Source organism: Syngnathus scovelli, chromosome 19 (genome assembly GCF_024217435.2).
Source record: "Syngnathus scovelli strain Florida chromosome 19, RoL_Ssco_1.2, whole genome shotgun sequence".
Lineage (NCBI taxonomy): Eukaryota > Metazoa > Chordata > Actinopteri > Syngnathiformes > Syngnathidae > Syngnathus > Syngnathus scovelli.
In genome coordinates, this window is record NC_090865.1 from 1,844,546 (window position 1) to 1,859,934 (window position 15,389).

At 48.3% G+C, this 15,389-nt stretch overlaps 4 long non-coding RNA genes across 5 annotated transcripts; 2 read left to right on the forward strand and 2 right to left on the reverse strand.

Moving 5' to 3' along the window:
• The first annotated feature begins 616 nt into the window (after positions 1–616).
• LOC137839718 (uncharacterized) lies at positions 617–3,449 on the forward strand. Of its 2 annotated transcripts, XR_011085833.1 has the most exons (3): positions 617–816; positions 2,984–3,159; positions 3,242–3,449. It is a non-coding gene; the product is annotated as an uncharacterized lncRNA (long non-coding RNA). The 2 variants fall into 2 exon arrangements; XR_011085832.1 differs by lacking the exon at positions 617–816 and having other exon boundaries at positions 2,111–3,159.
• On the forward strand, positions 827–1,967 carry LOC137839719 (uncharacterized). The gene is made up of 3 exons (XR_011085834.1): positions 827–1,407; positions 1,571–1,712; positions 1,812–1,967. It is a non-coding gene; the product is annotated as an uncharacterized lncRNA (long non-coding RNA).
• A 7,058-nt stretch (positions 3,450–10,507) lies between the features above and the next one.
• LOC137839725 (uncharacterized) lies at positions 10,508–11,738 on the reverse strand. The gene is made up of 3 exons (XR_011085848.1): positions 11,301–11,738; positions 11,126–11,193; positions 10,508–10,862 (listed from the first exon to the last, which is right to left on the reverse strand). It is a non-coding gene; the product is annotated as an uncharacterized lncRNA (long non-coding RNA).
• Positions 11,739–12,465: 727 nt separating this feature from the next.
• Positions 12,466–13,686, reverse strand: LOC137839715 (uncharacterized). Its single transcript, XR_011085827.1, has 2 exons — positions 12,756–13,686; positions 12,466–12,673 (listed from the first exon to the last, which is right to left on the reverse strand). It is a non-coding gene; the product is annotated as an uncharacterized lncRNA (long non-coding RNA).
• Positions 13,687–15,389: the final 1,703 nt, after the last annotated feature.

Here is a 15,389-nt window from a genome sequence, read left to right on the forward strand (position 1 = left end):
AGAGAGAGAGAGAGAGAGAGACTTACTATATACATGGTCATTTAATTCATAAAAATTATTTAATTGAAAAAGCCTAGCTTTAAACCCTACTTTGAATTCAGTATGAAACCCTGGGTTGAAACCCTAACCCTAGCTTTAAACCCTACTTTGAAACCCTAACTCCAGTATGAAACCCTACTTTGGAATCCTAACCCTATAGCTTTAAGGCCTACTTTGAAACCCTAACCCCAGTATAAAACGCTGGGTTTGTAGGTTTGCCTCATATTTTGGCTGGAGAAGTCTTCCTGGGGGAAGACATGAACATTTGCACCAAATGTTGGACTCAAGTGGGATGTTCTAACTAACTCCTAAACCCATACTGGTTAATAACAATAATATTATTATTATTTTAATAAACATTAAAACCTGTTAAAACTTCTCTGGTGTTTTATTCCTTGTTTTTATTTTTTTCGGCATGAAAACAAAAATCTGCTTTAACTTTAACTGCTTTATATGACAATATGTATTTGTGTTTTACGTTCTGTAATGTGTTGGTGGCCCCAAAATAAAGGAGATTTGGTCATATTGATAGGGTATCCATCCAAACATGTTCGGTGTTCAAAGCTTCAACATCTAGTCCGAAGCAACCCTTTCCACAGTAGTCACCATGACAGGCGACCACCTGGTGGCGTCAGTGTGCCGAGCGCCGTTGGACGATCAGGAGAAGAAGATTTGAATTGACAGATGTGACGTCAGGGCTTTAGGTCAATTGAAGACAGGTGTGCTCAAGGGAAGTTATTATATGCCGGTGCCACCGAGCGCGTGTCATTTTCTCAGGTAAGGGAGCAAATGTTTGTCGTTTCTTGCCGTCGCTCACGACGGACGCCATGTTTATTTGTTGGAGGATTTTCACACAATTTAGCCCGTGAGCAAATGTTTGTAGTTTCTTACGATGCCATTTTTTATTTCTTGCAGCATTTTCACTGTCTTGGGAGTGCTTGAGGTTTGGGCACGGCACGGCACGCCACAATCGACTTTGCGTCGCGTCGCTTTGGTCGTTTTGCTGCTACGGCATTTGAAATGTCTTTCGCGTTTTTTTTTTTTAAATGCTGGCCAGCATTTTTTCATTCGTTTGCTTGTTGACGGCTCGTAAATGACGCCGGCGATAAGCGCGTGTTTTTCTGACTATAGGAATTGTTAGTTTGACTCTAGTTAAACACTTTTTTATCGTTTTATATCATGCGTGTGCCATTTCCGTATCATGCAAACTGATAAATATAACGAATTTGTTACGTCATGTCCGAATCAGACCAAATCCATTCAAAGATGGCGCCCGCCCGCTCTCGTTCCCTTACGCAACAAACATTTGCGCGAGTTATTTTCTCCCGTTTTGGACGCCGCCAACCTGGATCATCTGTCCAATGTGAGGTGAGTTGATGAATGATGAAATTAAAATATGAATTATAATCCTGAATAATTATCATAATTTACTACAATATTATGATTATATATTTTTTCAACTGCAAAACTACTTAGTATGTCTAAAATTAAAATATCTATTTTTGTTGCAATAATTTTGTTTCTTTTGTAGCACTAGAAAAGGCTGCCCAGCCAGCATCCTTCTATACAAAGCAAGCAGGAGGCTCATGAGGAGCTATTTCAGTGATGTTGAGGACACTGAGGAAGACAAAGTCAAAGTCAGCTTTATTGTCAAAAGAGTAGTCCTAAATCAGGTGAAAACGTGTTTTTGTCAAATTTCAGCTTCCCAACACACAATGGTTGTCAAGTTTTAGCTTCCCAGCACACAACTAACGGCTCTGTGTTTTTTGTAGGCTGCAAGAGGAGCCAAATGGGAAAAGTATAATTCCATATGAAAAAGCACAATGGCCTATCCAAAGGCGCAATGGCCTATCCAAAGGCGCAATGGCCTATCCAAAGGCGCAGTGGCCTGTCCAAAGGAGCCGTGGCCTGTCCAAAGGAGCCGTGGCCTGTCCAAAGGAGCCGTGGCCTGTCCAAAGGAGCCGTGGCCTGTCCAAAGGAGCCGTGGCCTGTCCAAAGGAGCCGTGGCCTGTCCAAAGGAGCCGTGGCCTGTCCAAAGGAGCCGTGGCCTGTCCAAAGGAGCCGTGGCCTGTCCAAAGGAGCCGTGGCCTGTCCAAAGGAGCCGTGGCCTGTCCAAAGGAGCCGTGGCCTGTCCAAAGGAGCCGTGGCCTGTCCAAAGGAGCCGTGGCCTATCCAAAGGAGCCGTGGCCTATCCAAAGGAGCCGTGGCCTATCCAAAGGAGCCATGCCATATCCAAAGGAGCCATGCTATATCAAGTCAAGAATCAAGCAGTGCGCTGTAAAAGGTGACGTGTGCTAATTATGTGCCCAGGAGGGGGCAGTGTGGTTGCCTTTGGTTATGGGTGCAAGAAGGAAAGGTTGCAGGTGTGGCCAGTGTTTGGGGCTCTGATGGTTGGTCTTGCTTAAGAGGTTGTGGCTTATCTGGATCCAGCGGTGTCTGGTGTTTGGTTGCCATTGACGGCTCACTTGGGGGAGGACGTGGTGACTTGGATGGAGACAAAACTGAACTTTGACGCGGAGCCCAATGTCCGATCTTGCCATATGATTTACCGAAGTCAAATTCCTTGTTTGGCACGCTCAAACATGGCGAATAAAAAACTCTTGAATCTTGAATCTTGAATATGACTTGTACCATTTTGTGTCTTTTTCTAACCTGCCGCTGTCGTACTCGCTGCGTTCTTTGTTCTCCCCCATCGGTGTAGGGCGGCGTTGGAACGAGCCGATCCCGAATGTCCAATTTTGCGGTTTGAATTGTGACGTTTTCTTTTTCTGACCTACCACTGTTGCACTTCATCTAAGCCTAACCCTACCACCACTGTGGTACTTGCTTTCTTTGTTCTCCCCTAGGTGTTGGAGCGAGACAGTCACATTGTGTCTTTTTCTAACCTACCACTGTCGTGCTTGATCGAAGCCTAACCTACCACTGTGCGGCCTTTGTTCTCTAGGTGTAGGGGACGGTGTTTGGGCGAGCCGGTCCACGAGGAAGACCTAATGATGCGAGCAGCTCATTGCATGTTCTGCCATTTGCAGGCCGGATGCAAAAAGGGGGACGCACGGCTCGATCCGGCCCGATCCGATCCGACCCGGCCCGATCCGACCCGGCGACGGTCTCCAAAAGCAGGTAGTCACTGTGCTCAAGTAAGAGAGTGACTGACAACTTGGGGTGCTCTTTGAGTTTCTAACATTTGTTTCTGTTTCTGCAGATGGAGACCGGGGCGTGACACAATCTGATCAGAGGTGGACTGACTGCTGTGGCATTGATCTGAAGTCGCCGAGTTCTGAGGGAGACCCGCTTCCCTGGAGGCGTCGACCTGCGCAGCGTCAACGTGTGAAATGGATTTTTTTTTTTTAATATATAAATTACACCAGCGGTGTCCCAATGTCTGCTTGAGGGCCGCATACTGAAACAAATTCAGAATTCTTTGACACAAATTCATGAAATCAATCACGAAATGTTGCCATTGATATTTTGTGCTACAAAGCAGTGTTGTATTCATTCGTATAGTGTGTTGATCAAGTTGCCCCGAGGCTGCCATTTGGACACCGATGGTGACATGTGTGTAGGGCTGCACGTGTATTGGAAAACTGCCATAGGGTGGTCTAGGTTATTGACATGCACTTTAAGAAAACAAAGAATTTTTTTTTCATGTGGCAAATGAAACATGTTTTCTTGCCTAACTATTTGTAATGAGTTAAGACGATAAGTCATTGATGTAAATTCAAGTTAACTAATCTAACTGATCTCATTGCGATCAAATAGTTCACCTCCATCCAAGAATTTTGCACAACTTGCCTCAATGCAGTGGTCTGGCCCAATACTGCCTTATCATTGATTTTCCAAAATGTTGTGCAGCCCTCATTGAGTGCCAAGCGCAAGCGACCGCGTAGCGACGGGATGCGCAAGCGACCGCGCAAGCGACCGCGCAAGCGACCGCGCAGCGACGGGATGCGCAAGCGACCGCGCAGCGACGGGATGCGCAAGCGACCGCGCAGCGACGGGATGCGCAAGCGACCGCGCAGCGACGGGATGCGCAAGCGACCGCGCAGCGACGGGATGCGCAAGCGACCGCGCAGCGACGGGATGCGCGAGCGACCGCGCAGCGACGGCAAGCGCGAGCGACCGCGCAGCGACGGCAAGCGCGAGCGACCGCGCAGCGACGGCAAGCGCAAGCGAGACTTTTGTGCTTGTCTTACAAGGTGGAAGAGACCATGTATGAAACGAAGAGCCGGTGGACGGAGGCCACCAGACCCGCGATTGGTCAGCGGGTTGCAAAGGAAGGAATCACCCAAAGAAAGCAGTCGCCAAGTGTTGAAGAGGAGCCTGATGCATGACTGGCCAAGGCTGGCCAGAGGCGGTGACACGGCAATCCAATCTGCAAGCGTAGTGTATACACTTGTTGGTTTTAATTTGATTTCCTTATTTTTATGCCGTTCAGGGTTGCCGGGGCGGCGGATGGGATGAGCGCCAGCCTGCACCCAGAGGGACCGGGCTGCACCCTCAAGACCAGGGAGGGGGCAGGTAATGTGTACGTTGACAGAAGTGAACCGCATGCAACTGAGTGCCGTTTGTCTTTGGCTATTGGAACTTTCCCCTTGCCAAAATACCACAATATGTCTGTCGTTCAGGATTGCCGGGGCAGCGGATGGGACGAGTGCCTGCAGAGAGGGACTGGACCGGAGCGCGAGACCAGAGGGTAGTAATAAGAATAAACTTTATTTGTATAGCACCTTTCATACAAGAAATGCAGCTCAAAGCGCTTTACAACAAAGAAGGAAATTGTAAGCATTGAATGCTTCACATAGGAACAGACAGAAAAAGAACATGAAGACATTAAAACAAAAACATGAATGTATGCATACACAATCAATAAAGTGAGCTTAAAATAGGAGCACGCTTTAACAGATAGGTCATGAGTATGTCCACAGAAATGGATCGCATGTAACTGAATGCAGTTTTTCCTTTTGCAGTTGCGTGAGGCGGAGGATGAGTCCAAACGTCAAATACCGTCCGGGAGGGGAACCCAACCATCGGCCGAGACGGTCGGGTGCGGGTGCGGCGAGGGCGAAGTGCCCAGCCAGTATTTAAGGAGAGTATAACTTTGTTTTTCCTTTTGTGCTTTCTTTCTTTCTTTCTCTCCCTCCCTCTACTTTTTCACTGGGTGTGCACACTGGCTGTCTGCATGATGCCTCTTTCTTTCTCAGCGCTGCGTCATTTTGCAATATTGTTTTGTTGTTGTGTTTTTTAATACATGAAGTGTGAACTGTTTGTACTGTAATTGTGTGTACCTCTGAACCTGAATTAAACTGTGAACTGAATTCAAGTGGTCCATTTTAAACATTGCCATGTGCAGTGTATCACTCATAGTTAAATGACAGCATACAAATTGGAATCATTTGAGACATTCTCAATAAGGCAATTGTAAAGTTAGTCTCGAACACAATTGACTTGTTAAACATGCAGTGTCAGGCTTTTTCTTTTATTTTTTTAACTACACAAAGAAAAGCTGCGTGCATTCTAAATTGTTGACAAAAGCCAAGTAGCCCAACACCCATAGATGCAAACGACAAGCGCAAGTGGACAAACGGTGACTGTTGTGATCAATAAGTCATCTTTAGCAACCCTGCTTTAAAATGGCCACCGAACTCAGAATCTTGCTTTATGTTGGTGCATTTTTCTGTATGAGTAAAAGCCTTTATTTTAATCTACTCCGAGCCATTTTTTGGTTTGTTTTGAATCATGCATCATGTGGGCATTCTTGTGAATAAAATCATCAGTGGTGTGTTTTCTTCCTGTTGGTGGTCTTGTAAATAAAGTCAACTCTGGTGTCAGTCATCATTCGCAATGCGCCTCAATCGATGGCGCATCTCTTGAATGTGAAACTTATTGCATGTTTTGTTACAGGGCTTGATGTCTTCATTGGCTGTCTGACTGCAAAAAAAGGCGGATGCCGTACAGTCCAGGCTGCTGCTAAAGTCAATTGAATTCATAAACATAGTGTGTAACTTCCAGGACCTTAGCTTTCAATTCAAAGCATAGTTGATCAACTACACTGCCAGCCTTGGTACATAAGGTCCTCTTCATATCGGCATCATTATGAAATGCATCGTATCAGACAGGCTAGATGAATTCCAAGTGCTGCCACCGAGTAGTGGCATATTTGCCTCAACCTGTCTAATGCTGGGTCAATGGGATGCATTTTGTTTTGCCCAGAGCAACCTAAGAAATACAGAAGTACTGCCGCTATCTTGCCAATGTGCATGTGTGTTAAAAGTACAAAAATTAATTTGCAAGATAGACTTCTAAACCACATGCTAGATATTTGTCTCAACCTGTCTGATCCTCTAACTGTACGCAATAATTTTTCACTTGAAACAAGTACATTGCAAATGTTAGTTGCCCCAATTAGACAGCTGGGTCAATGTGACCCGTCTTTTGCGGTTTATTCTGCCCAAAGCAACCTAACAAATATGCGTAAGTACTGCCCTATCTCGTCAATGTGCATGTCTCTGAAACAGTGGTTCTTAACCTTTTTGGAGGTACCGAACCCCTCTGCCATCCGGGGGGGGGGGCTAGCGGTGTGCCATCCGCGGACAGGGGGCGGGGCAATGACATACCACCTCTGCCGAACCCCTAAAGCCGACTCACCGCACCCCTAGGGTTCGATACCACACGCTAAAATATATTCATGTGATGCACAATGCATTCTTCTGAAGCTTCCTAAGATTTGCCAATTTGCGCATTGCTGTATTCGACCGCGAGGTTGCGGGTTGCCCGTGTATGTGCCTAACCGCTCGGCCATTGATACAACAGCAGTGGTTCTTTCTAGGTCTCCTCATGTCTTCAGCACTGCAAACCTTTGTGCCGGTACACCATATGAAGTAAATGACAGGATTGTTTTTTCTTTTTTTTTTTTTAAACCTCATCTAATATCTATCAAGCATACCAGATGGTGTTTTAGAACAGCCTAGAATAGTAAATTACAAAAAGTAAAAAAAACTTGTAAAGTTCTAAAAAGTTATTAATTCACTTATTAATCGCTGCAAGTGAGAAGTACAGGCAAATGTCTGCCTACTCATAGTCAACGCAACGGAGCGAATGTCGCAGCGCGGCGTATGCAGTAGGAGCGCAGGCGGCAGGTGGCGCAGGCGGCAGGTGGCGCAGGCGGCATGGAGCGCAGGCGGCGCAAGCAGCAAGGGTGGGGAATCGAACCCTGGATCTCAGGTGTTCAAGCGCAGCGACGGAGCCACTCGCCAAGCGTGGCGAGCTCGGCAGTCACCCCGCTTTCACTTCGAGTCATTCTTAGACGTTCAGTATTGCGCTCCGCGCGCGATGGGTAAGTACAAAAGGGAACAGACCGCCGCCGGCTGTCAGGTCACACTGGCCGACCGGTTAGTGACACGGCCTCTTGCCCCGTACAGTCCTGGTTCGATCCCAGGGGTGAGCACATTCACTGGCCCACTTTTGTAGGTGTCTGGATACATGCATATAGACTGCATATCCAAGTATTTATTTATGTGTAAGCACCCAGTGTGGCCCCGCCCGGAAGTGGGCGGAGCGATGCAGCTGGCCCCGCCCCCCGTCGAAATGGCCCCGCCCCCTGCCCTACTAAATGACAGTAGGGCAGGGGGCGGGGCGAAGCCCCGCCCCCTGCCCTACTAAATGACAGTAGGGTAGGGGGCGGGGCTACGCCCCGCCCCCTGCCCTACTAAATGACAGTAGGGTAGGGGGCGGGGCTACGCCCCGCCCCCTGCCCTACTAAATGACAGTAGGGCCCCGCCCCCTGCCCCATCAAAAGACAATTAAAAGTGTATAGAAAGACAGTAGGGTAGGGGGCGGGGCGAAGCCCCGCCCCCTACCCTACTGTCTTTTAATAGTGTATTGAAAGACAGTAGGGTAGGGGGCGGGGCTTCGCCCCGCCCCCTACCCTACTGTCTTTCAATACACTTTTAATTGTCTTTTGATGGGGCAGGGGGCGGGGCTACGCCCCGCCCCCTACCCTACTGTCATTTAGTAGGGCAGGGGGCGGGGCTACGCCCCGCCCCCTGCCCTACTGTCATTTAGTAGGGCAGGGGGCGGGGCTTCGCCCCGCCCCCTACCCTACTGTCATTTAGTAGGGCAGGGGGCGGGGCTTCGCCCCGCCCCCTGCCCTACTGTCATTTAGTAGGGCAGGGGGCGGGGCTATTTCGACGGGGGGCGGGGCCAGCTGCATCGCTCCGCCCACTTCCGGGCGGGGCCACACTGGGTGCTTACACATAAATAAATACTTGGATATGCAGTCTATATGCATGTATCCAGACACCTACAAAAGTGGGCCGGTGAATGTGCTCACCCCTGGGATCGAACCAGGACTGTACGGGGCAAGAGGCCGTGTCACTAACCGGTCGGCCAGTGTGACCTGACAGCCGGCGGCGGTCTGTTCCCTTTTGTACTTACCCATCGCGCGCGGAGCGCAATACTGAACGTCTAAGAATGACTCGAAGTGAAAGCGGGGTGACTGCCGAGCTCGCCACGCTTGGCGAGTGGCTCCGTCGCTGCGCTTGAACACCTGAGATCCAGGGTTCGATTCCCCACCCTTGCTGCTTGCGCCCCATGCTGCCTGCGCCGCCTGCGCTCCATGCCGCCTGCGCCACCTGCCGCCTGCGCCACCTGCCGCCTACGCTCCTACTGCATACGCCGCGCTGCGACATTCGCTCCGTTGCGTTGACTATGAGTAGGCAGACATTTGCCTGTACTTCTCACTTGCAGCGATTAATAAGTGAATTAAGAACTTTTTAGAACTTTACAAGTTTTTTTTTACTTTTTGTAATTTACTATTCTAGGCTGTTCTAAAACACCATCTGGTATGCTTGATAGATATTAGATGAGGTTTAAAAAAAAAAAAAGAAAAAACAATCCTGTCATTTACTTCATATGGTGTACCGGCACAAAGGTTTGCAGTGCTGAAGACATGAGGAGACCTAGAAAGAACCACTGCTGTTGTATCAATGGCCGAGCGGTTAGGCACATACACGGGCAACCCGCAACCTCGCGGTCGAATACAGCAATGTGCAAATTGGCAAATCTTAGGAAGCTTCAGAAGAATGCATTGTGCATCACATGAATATATTTTAGCGTGTGGTATCGAACCCTAGGGGTGCGGTGAGTCGGCTTTAGGGGTTCGGCAGAGGTGGTATGTCATTGCCCCGCCCCCTGTCCGCGGATGGCACACCGCTAGCCCCCCCCCCCGGATGGCAGAGGGGTTCGGTACCGCCAAAAAGGTTAAGAACCACTGTTTCAGAGACATGCACATTGACGAGATAGGGCAGTACTTACGCATATTTGTTAGGTTGCTTTGGGCAGAATAAACCGCAAAAGACGGGTCACATTGACCCAGCTGTCTAATTGGGGCAACTAACATTTGCAATGTACTTGTTTCAAGTGAAAAATTATTGCGTACAGTTAGAGGATCAGACAGGTTGAGACAAATATCTAGCATGTGGTTTAGAAGTCTATCTTGCAAATTAATTTTTGTACTTTTAACACACATGCACATTGGCAAGATAGCGGCAGTACTTCTGTATTTCTTAGGTTGCTCTGGGCAAAACAAAATGCATCCCATTGACCCAGCATTAGACAGGTTGAGGCAAATATGCCACTACTCGGTGGCAGCACTTGGAATTCATCTAGCCTGTCTGATATGATGCATTTCATAATGATGCCGATATGAAGAGGACCTTATGTACCAAGGCTGGCAGTGTAGTTGATCAACTATGCTTTGAATTGAAAGCTAAGGTCCTGGAAGTTACACACTATGTTTATGAATTCAATTGACTTTAGCAGCAGCCTGGACTGTACGGCATCCGCCTTTTTTTGCAGTCAGACAGCCAATGAAGACATCAAGCCCTGTAACAAAACATGCAATAAGTTTCACATTCAAGAGATGCGCCATCGATTGAGGCGCATCGCGAATGATGACTGACACCAGAGTTGACTTTATTTACAAGACCACCAACAGGAAGAAAACACACCACTGATGATTTTATTCACAAGAATGCCCACATGATGCATGATTCAAAACAAACCAAAAAATGGCTCGGAGTAGATTAAAATAAAGGCTTTTACTCATACAGAAAAATGCACCAACATAAAGCAAGATTCTGAGTTCGGTGGCCATTTTAAAGCAGGGTTGCTAAAGACGACTTTTTGATCACAACAGTCACCGTTTGTACACTTGCGCTTGTCGTTTGCATCTATGGGTGTTGGGCTACTTGGCTTTTGTCAACAATTTAGAATGCACGCAGCTTTTCTTTGTGTAGTTAAAAAAATAAAAGAAAAAGTCTGACACTGCATGTTTAACAAGTCAATTGTGTTCGAGACTAACTTTACAATTGCCTGATTGAGAATGTCTCAAATGATTCCAATGTGTATGCTGTCATTTAACTATGAGTGATACACTGCACATGGCAATGTTTAAAATGGACCACTTGAATTCAGTTCACAGTTTAATTCAGGTTCAGAGGTACACACAATTACAGTACAAACAGTTCACTTCATGTATTAAAAAACACAACAACAAAACAACAATATTGCAAAATGACGCAGCGCTGAGAAAGAAAGAGGCATCATGCAGACAGCCAGTGTGCACACCCAGTGAAAAAGTAGAGGGAGGGAGGGAAAGAAAGAAAGAACAAAAGGAAAAACAAAGTTATACTCTCCTTAAATACTGGCTGGGCACTTCGCCCTCGCCGCACCCGCACCCGACCGTCTCGTGTCGTGTCGGCCGATGGTTGGGTTCCCCTCCTGGACGGTATTTGACGTTTGGACTCATCCTCCGCCTCGTGCAACTGCAAAAAGAAAAACTGCATTCGGTTACATGCGATCCATTTCTCATGACCTATCTGTTAAAGCGTGCTCCTATTTTAAGCTCACTTTATTGATTGTGTATGCATACATTCATGTTTTTGTTTTAATGTCTTCATGTTCTTTTTCTGTCTGTTCCTATGTGAAGCATTCAATGCTTACAATTTCCTTCTTTGTTGTAAAGCGCTTTGAGCTGCATTTCTTGTATGAAAGGTGCTATACAAATAAAGTTTATTCTTATTACTACCCTCTGGTCTCGCGCTCCGGTCCAGTCCCTCTCTGCAGGCACTCGTCCCATCCGCTGCCCCGGCAATCCTGAACGACAGACATATTGTGGTATTTTGGCAAGGGGAAAGTTCCAATAGCCAAAGACAAACGGCACTCAGTTGCATGCGGTTCACTTCTGTCAACGTACACATTACCTGCCCCCTCCCTGGTCTTGAGGGTGCAGCCCGGTCCCTCTGGGTGCAGGCTGGCGCTCATCCCATCCGCCGCCCCGGCAACCCTGAACGGCATAAAAATAAGGAAATCAAATTAAAACCAACAAGTGTATACACTACGCTTGCAGATTGGATTGCCGTGTCACCGCCTCTGGCCAGCCTTGGCCAGTCATGCATCAGGCTCCTCTTCAACACTTGGCGACTGCTTTCTTTGGGTGATTCCTTCCTTTGCAACCCGCTGACCAATCGCGGGTCTGGTGGCCTCCGTCCACCGGCTCTTCTTTTCATACATGGTCTCTTCCACCTTGTAAGACCAGCACAAAAGTCTCGCTTGCGCTTGCCGTCGCTGCGCGGTCGCTTGCGCATCCCGTTGCTGCGCGGTCGCTTGCGCATCCCGTCGCTGCGCGGTCGCTTGCGCATCCCGTCGCTGCGCGGTCGCTTGCGCATCCCGTCGCTGCGCGGTCGCTTGCGCATCCCGTCGCTGCGCGGTCGCTTGCGCATCCCGTCGCTGCGCGGTCGCTTGCGCATCCCGTCGCTGCGCGGTCGCTTGCGCATCCCGTCGCTGCGCGGTCGCTTGCGCATCCCGTCGCTGCGCGGTCGCTTGCGCATCCCGTCGCTGCGCGGTCGCTTGCGCTTCCCGTCGCTGCGCGGTCGCTTGCGCTTCCCGTCGCTGCGCGGTCACTTGCGCTTGGCACTCAATGAGGGCTGCACAACATTTTGGAAAATCAATGATAAGGCAGTATTGGGCCAGACCACTGCATTGAGGCAAGTTGTGCAAAATTCTTGGATGGAGGTGAACTTTTTGATCGCAATGAGATCAGTTAGATTAGTTAACTTGAATTTACATCAATGACTTATCGTCTTAACTCATTACAAATAGTTAGGCAAGAAAACATGTTTCATTTGCCACATGAAAAAAAAATTCTTTGTTTTCTTAAAGTGCATGTCAATAACCTAGACCACCCTATGGCAGTTTTCCAATACACGTGCAGCCCTACACACATGTCACCATCGGTGTCCAAATGGCAGCCTCGGGGCAACTTGATCAACACACTATACGAATGAATACAACACTGCTTTGTAGCACAAAATATCAATGGCAACATTTCGTGATTGATTTCATGAATTTGTGTCAAAGAATTCTGAATTTGTTTCAGTATGCGGCCCTCAAGCAGACATTGGGACACCGCTGGTGTAATTTATATATTAAAAAAAAAAAATCCATTTCACACGTTGACGCTGCGCAGGTCGACGCCTCCAGGGAAGCGGGTCTCCCTCAGAACTCGGCGACTTCAGATCAATGCCACAGCAGTCAGTCCACCTCTGATCAGATTGTGTCACGCCCCGGTCTCCATCTGCAGAAACAGAAACAAATGTTAGAAACTCAAAGAGCACCCCAAGTTGTCAGTCACTCTCTTACTTGAGCACAGCGACTACCTGCTTTTGGAGACCGTCGCCGGGTCGGATCGGGCCGGATCGAGCCGTGCGTCCCCCTTTTTGCATCCGGCCTGCAAATGGCAGAACATGCAATGAGCTGCTCGCATCATTAGGTCTTCCTCGTGGACCGGCTCGCCCAAACACCGTCCCCTACACCTAGAGAACAAAGGCCGCACAGTGGTAGGTTAGGCTTCGATCAAGCACGACAGTGGTAGGTTAGAAAAAGACACAATGTGACTGTCTCGCTCCAACACCTAGGGGAGAACAAAGAAAGCAAGTACCACAGTGGTGGTAGCGTTAGGCTTAGATGAAGTGCAACAGTGGTAGGTCAGAAAAAGAAAACGTCACAATTCAAACCGCAAAATTGGACATTCGGGATCGGCTCGTTCCAACGCCGCCCTACACCGATGGGGGAGAACAAAGAACGCAGCGAGTACGACACCGGCAGGTTAGAAAAAGACACAAAATGGTACAAGTCATATGGCAAGATCGGACATTGGGCTCCGCGTCAAAGTTCAGTTTTGTCTCCATCCAAGTCACCACGTCCTCCCCCAAGTGAACCCTCAATGGCAACCAAGCACAAGACACCGCTGGATCCAGATAAGCCACAACCTCTTAAGCAAGACCAACCATCAGAGCCCCAAACACTGGCCACACCTGCAACCTTTCCTTCTTGCACCCATAACCAAAGGCAACCACACTGCCCCCTCCTGGGCACATAATTAGCACACGTCACCTTTTACAGCGCACTGCTTGATTCTTGACTTGATATAGCATTGCTCCTATGGATAGGCCATGGCTCCTTTGGATAGGCCACGGCTCCTTTGGATAGGCCACGGCTCCTTTGGACAGGCCACGGCTCCTTTGGACAGGCCACGGCTCCTTTGGACAGGCCACGGCTCCTTTGGACAGGCCACGGCTCCTTTGGACAGGCCACGGCTCCTTTGGACAGGCCACGGCTCCTTTGGACAGGCCACGGCTCCTTTGGACAGGCCACGGCTCCTTTGGACAGGCCACGGCTCCTTTGGACAGGCCACGGCTCCTTTGGACAGGCCACGGCTCCTTTGGACAGGCCACGGCTCCTTTGGACAGGCCACGGCTCCTTTGGACAGGCCACGGCTCCTTTGGACAGGCCACGGCTCCTTTGGACAGGCCACGGCTCCTTTGGACAGGCCACGGCTCCTTTGGACAGGCCACGGCTCCTTTGGACAGGCCACGGCTCCTTTGGACAGGCCACGGCTCCTTTGGACAGGCCACGGCTCCTTTGGACAGGCCACTGCTCCTTTGGACAGGCCATTGCGCCTTTGGATAGGCCATTGCGCCTTTGGATAGGCCATTGCGCCTTTGGATAGGCCATTGCGCCTTTGGATAGGCCATTGCGCCTTTGGATAGGCCATTGCGCCTTTTCATATGGAATTATACTTTTCCCATTCGGCTCCTCTTGCAGCCTACAAAAACACAGCCGTTAGTTGTGTGCTGGGAAGCTAAAACTTGACAACCATTGTGTGTTGGGAAGCTGAAATTTGACAAAAACACGTTTTCACCTGATTTAGGACTACTCTTTTGACAATAAAGCTGACTTTGACTTTGACTTCCTCAGTGTCCTCAACATCACTGAAATAGCTCCTCATGAGCCTCCTGCTTGCTTTGTATAGAAGAATGCTGGCTGGGCAGCCTTTTCTAGTGCTACAAAAGAAACAAAATTATTGCAACAAAAATAGATATTTTAATTTTAGACATACTAAGAGTTTTGCAGTTGAAAAAATATATAATCATAATATTGTAGTAAATTATGATAATTATTCAGGATTATAATTCATATTTTAATTTCATCATTCATCAACTCACCTCACATTGGACAGATGATCCAGGTTGGCGGCGTCCAAAACGGGAGAAAATAACTCGCGCAAATGTTTGTTGCGTAACGGAACGAGAGCGGGCGGGCGCCATCTTTGAATGGATTTGGTCTGATTCGGACATGACGTAACAAATTCGTTATATTTATCAGTTTGCATGATACGGAAATGGCACACGCATGATATAAAACGATAAAAAAGTGTTTAACTAGAGTCAAACTAACAATTCCTATAGTCAGAAAAACACGCGCTTATCGCCGGCGTCATTTACGAGCCTTCAACAAGCAAACGAATGAAAAAAGCTGGCCAGCATTTAAAAAAAAAAAAAAAAAAAAAAAAAAAAAAAAACCGCGAAAGATTTCAAATGCCGTAGCAGCAAAACGACCAAAGCGACGCGACGCAAAGTCGATTGTGGCGTGCCGTGCCCAAACCTCAAGCACTCCCTAGACAGTGAAAATGCTGCAAGAAATAAAAAAATGGCATCGTAAGAAACTACAAACATTTGCTCACGGGGTAAATTGTATGACACGATGGCGTCCGTCGTGAGCGACAGCAAGAAACGACAAACATTTGCTCCCTTACCTGAGAAAATGCCACGCGCTCGGTGGCACCGGCATATAATAGCTTCCCTTGAGCACACCTGTCTTCAATTGACCTAAAGCCCTGACGTCACATCCTTCAATTAAAATCTTCTCCTGAGAAGCCACCATGCACCCGGGGTCACCTGCATATGATAATTAGTGTTGGGCCAACAATTGAACGAGAAGAGATGTCATTT